Here is a 5,278-nt window from a genome sequence, read left to right on the forward strand (position 1 = left end):
TGTTTTATTAAAAAAAACTTTATTATATCGGAAAAAAACAGATATTTCTCTTTCTAAGTTTATGACAATTGTCACAAGAAACACTACAATTGTCACGAAATTCCGACATATAACTCATTACCTGTCAAGAATTACCTACAATTCTTCTAAATCTTGACAATTGTCAGAAACTTTGCAAAAGAAATATCTGTTTTTTTCCGATATAATAAAGTTTTTTAAATAATACAATGATGGTGGCGAACAGGAATACGGCCCGCCCGATGGTAAGTGGTAACCGTAGCCCATGGATGCCTGTGACGTCAGCAACAGTGATTTTACAATTGTCGCACCTGTCACCGTGGTGAAATTGGTGCCTGGTCATGTACACCTACTTTTACTATTATATTACGAATGATTTGATATGGTAATATGTGTTGGATACCGTGAATTGCTTTAAAAACTGAGACTAAATCTCATTCATCGACATCTAGCACATATAACATAAGTATAAGAATATTTTGACAAAAGATAAGTTGAGAGAAAAATAAATTTGATGAACCGATAGAAAACTATTACTTGGGTACCAATTATGAGAAAAATTTGCCTAAATATATCAATGCGATATAATAACGCGTAATCTTAAATATGTATATATCTTACGAAATAATAGATACGATCGATGAGTGGTTCTCAGCTTAACCATTTGACCGACTTTTGTGATTTCTATTTAAACTGCAAGGAAGCTCCACATTTATAATGCCATCTGATTATAAACAAAATTAGACAATAGTTAGCTCATTAACGGCACATTTCATGTAAATCGATTGATTTATTTATTTATTGATCAAATATCGAGTATCTGGTATCGAGTATCTGGTATCGAGTATCTGGTATCGAGTGTCTGGTATCGAGTGTCTGGTATCGAGTATCTGGTATCGAGTATAGTCTGGTATCGAGTATCTGGTATCGAGTATCTGGTATCGAGTATCTGGTATCGAGTATCGTGTATCAAAGTTATCAATCAAAGAGATGGAATTATTGAATTATCGAGCTATTGAATTTTAGAACTTATTGGATTGAGTTTTAATAAGTTACGTATTAATGAGTTACGTATTAATGAGTTACGTATTAATGAGTTACGTATTAATGAGTTACGGATTATTGCGTTACGGATTATTGAATTAACGGATTATTGAATTAACGGATTATTGAACTAACATATTATTGAATTAACGGATTATTGAATTAACGGATTATTGAATTAACGGATTATTGAATTAACGTATTATTGAATTAACGTATTATTGTATTAGCGGATTATTGAATTAGCGGATTATTAAATTAGCGGATTATTGAATTAGCGGATTATTGAATTAGCGGATTATTGAATTAGCGGATTATTGAATTAGCGGATTATTGAATTAACGGATTATTGAATTAACGGATTAATTTACGAATTAATGACTTAATGAAGACTGAATTTACGAATTAATGACTTAAATGAAGACTGAATTTACGAATTAATGACTTAATGAAGACTCTTACAAATTCTCGGGACTATGAGGTCCCGGACATTTGGAAGGCGTGCGTAGTTTTTATTGAAAAAGAACGTTATGAGCATTAAATAGTATACAAAGTGATCATTATACTGATTGCCTGTTATGCAAACACATTACTATGCAACTGAATTATTATTATTTCTGAAATTATGCAATTTGTTCTTATTCATGTTGTTTTTATACTAAATAATCATTTCTGCATTTCAAAATTATGCAATTCGATTTATGCAAAATGAAAATTCGAAAATAGTTGTTATTAAAAACATTACACACCCGGTGCGACGAATAACGCGTAATCTTAAATATGTATATATCTTACGAAATAATAGATACGATCGATGAGTGGTTCTCAGCTTAACCATTTGACCGACTTTTGTGATTTCTATTTAAACTGCAAGGAAGCTCCACATTTATAATGCCATCTGATTATAAACAAAATTAGACAATAGTTAGCTCATTAACGGCACATTTCATGTAAATCGATTGATTTATTTATTTATTGATCAAATATCGAGTATCTGGTATCGAGTATCTGGTATCGAGTATCTGGTATCGAGTGTCTGGTATCGAGTGTCTGGTATCGAGTATCTGGTATCGAGTATAGTCTGGTATCGAGTGTCTGGTATCGAGTATCTGGTATCGAGTATCTGGTATCGAGTATCGTGTATCAAAGTTATCAATCAAAGAGATGGAATTATTGAATTATCGAGCTATTGAATTTTAGAACTTATTGGATTGAGTTTTAATAAGTTACGTATTAATGAGTTACGTATTAATGAGTTACGTATTAATGAGTTACGGATTATTGCGTTACGGATTATTGAATTAACGGATTATTGAATTAACGGATTATTGAACTAACGTATTATTGAATTAACGGATTATTGAATTAACGGATTATTGAATTAACGGATTATTGAATTAACGTATAATTGAATTAACGTATTATTGAATTAGCGGATTATTGAATTAGCGGATTATTAAATTAGCGGATTATTGAATTAGCGGATTATTGAATTAGCGGATTATTGAATTAGCGGATTATTGAATTAGCGGATTATTGAATGTGCGGATTATTGAATTAGCGGATTATTGAATTTGCGGATTATTAAATTAGCGGATTATTGAATTAGCGGATTGTTGAATTAGCGGATTGTTGAATTAGCGGATTATAGAATTAGCGGATTATTGAATTAGCGGATTATTGAATTAGCGGATTATTGAATTAACGGATTATTGAATTAACGGATTAATTTACGAATTAATGACTTAAAGAAGACTGAATTTACGAATTAATGACTTAAATGAAGACTGAATTTACGAATTAATGACTTAATGAAGACTGAATTTACGAATCAATGACTTAATGAAGACTTTGAATTTACGAATTAATGAATTAATGAAGACTTTGAATTTACGAATTAATGACTTAATGAAGACTTTGAATTTACGAATTAATGACTTAATGAAGACTTTGAATTAATGACTTAATGAAGACTTTGAATTTACGAATTAATGACTTAATGAATTATCGAGTTGCTGAATTATCGAGTTGAGTTATCGAGCTACTGAATTATTGGGTTACTGAATTATTGAGTTACTGAATTATTGGGTTACTGAATTATTGAGTTGTTGATTTTCTGAATCATTGAGTTATTGAATTATTTAGTCGTTGAAGAATTATTGAGGTATTGAATAATTGAATTATTGAGTTATTGAATTATTAATTTATTGAATTATTGAGTTATTGAATTATTGAGTTATTCAGTTATTGAATTATTGAGTTATTGATTATTGAGTTATTCAATTATTGAGTTATTGAACTATTGAGTTATTGAGTTATTGAATTATTGAGTTATTGAATTATTGAGTTATTGAATTATTGAGTCATTGAATTATTGAGTCATTGAATTATTGAGTCTTGAATTATTGAGTCATTGAATTATTGAGTTAATGAATTATTGAGTTATTGAATTATTGAGTTATTGAATTATTGAGTTATTGAATTATTGAGTTATTGAATTATTGAGTTTTTGAATTATTGAGTTATTGAATTATTGAGTTATTGAATTATTGAGTTATTGAATAATTGAGTTATTGAATTATTGAGTTATTGAATTATTGAGTTATTGAGTTATTGAATTATTGATACACTGAATTATAGAATTATTGAATCACTGATTTATTGAATTGTTGAATCACTGAATTATTGAATTGTTGAATTATCGAATTGTTGAATTATCGAATTGTTGAATTATCGAATTGTTGAATTATTGAATTGTTAAATTATCGAATTGTTGAATTATCGAATTGTTGAATTATTGAATTGTTGAATTATCGAATTGTTGTATTATCGAATTGTTGAATTATTTAATTGCTGAATTATTTAATTAATAGGTTACTGCAGTTAATGTTACAGCATTACATTGAAATGAAAGCGATAATGAAGACTGCATGGTTGAACCTGTTTGTACTTACGAGAACTTGATTTGGTGCGTAAGCTACTAGAACAGAACACCACAATTAAACCGAGGTCAAGGAGGATTGATAGCCTCTGATTGATTATAGTAATATGAATAAAATAGGTTAGTTTATAATTATTTTTTGTATAACTTTGTACGTTATCAAATAATAGTGGATTACCAATGAGGGCATTTTTAGAACAAGTCAGAAGGTACGGATAGGTAAAGCATAACAGGTTTTTGCAGTTCTATCGTTTGTCTGCCATGTAACATTTAAAACGTATAATTTATTTTAATTTCTGAAAAGAAACATTACCAACGTGTAAAAAAAAAATACTGATCCTTTTTCGACGGAAACAGACCTAGGTGCTATGTTTATTCCCGAACTGTGCGATTTGGTATTCTATAAGTTGAAAGTTAGGTTTATAGACTTCAGCTATTTAACAGCAACGTTTAGTGTACTAATATAGTGTTCAAGTCTTTCATAAAACAATATGCATTTTATGAAAATAAATCTAATGATCTTGAAATCCCAACGCGTCTTGTAATTGATGAACTAAGTACTTTGTCAGCTTGGATAAATCCTAACAATCTAGAATATACGACCTTCTCTGAAAACATTGGGCGGGGAGCTAAATATTACAGGTTTTTAGTTACCAATTTGATGATTTAATTGATGCATTGATAATAAGGTCCCAGTTTTACACATGTTTTGCATATGAATATGTGAAGTTAATTATCGCTGTTATTCATCATAGTAATATTTTATAAATTATAGTCAGGGTTAAAGTTATTGAAAGGTTCTCAGGAAATATTCCTGTCTCAAGAGTGAGGTTTATAATTGATGATTTCTTGACATGATATTTGAAAATGATGTTTCAGTCACGAGAATTGAATTGGTTCGTGTACTGTCTACCTGCAGATAGAGATGATCAATACTTATGAAAATCGAATCATAAATGGCAATTATTCATCTGTTACCCTGAATTACTTAGTCAATGTTGGATATTTTTAGCAAGTTGAGCGCCGCACTTCTACCGGCGTCCCCCGCTTCGCGTGACACTGACACCAGGAGCCAGAAAGCAAGTACAGTCAACAGGATGACTGAGCCGTCTCCAGCAGGAGCCCGCCTCGCGCCGCCAGAGTCCGGTGCGAGCCGTCTCCGGCAGGAGCCCGCCTCGCGCCGCCAGAGTCCGGTGCGAGCCGTCTCCGGCAGGAGCCCGCCTCGCGCCGCCAGAGTCCGGTGCGCGTCTAGAGCACGGCGACAGCCGCTCCGCG

The sequence above is a fragment of the Cydia splendana genome, chromosome Z (genome assembly GCF_910591565.1).
Source record: "Cydia splendana chromosome Z, ilCydSple1.2, whole genome shotgun sequence".
Lineage (NCBI taxonomy): Eukaryota > Metazoa > Arthropoda > Insecta > Lepidoptera > Tortricidae > Cydia > Cydia splendana.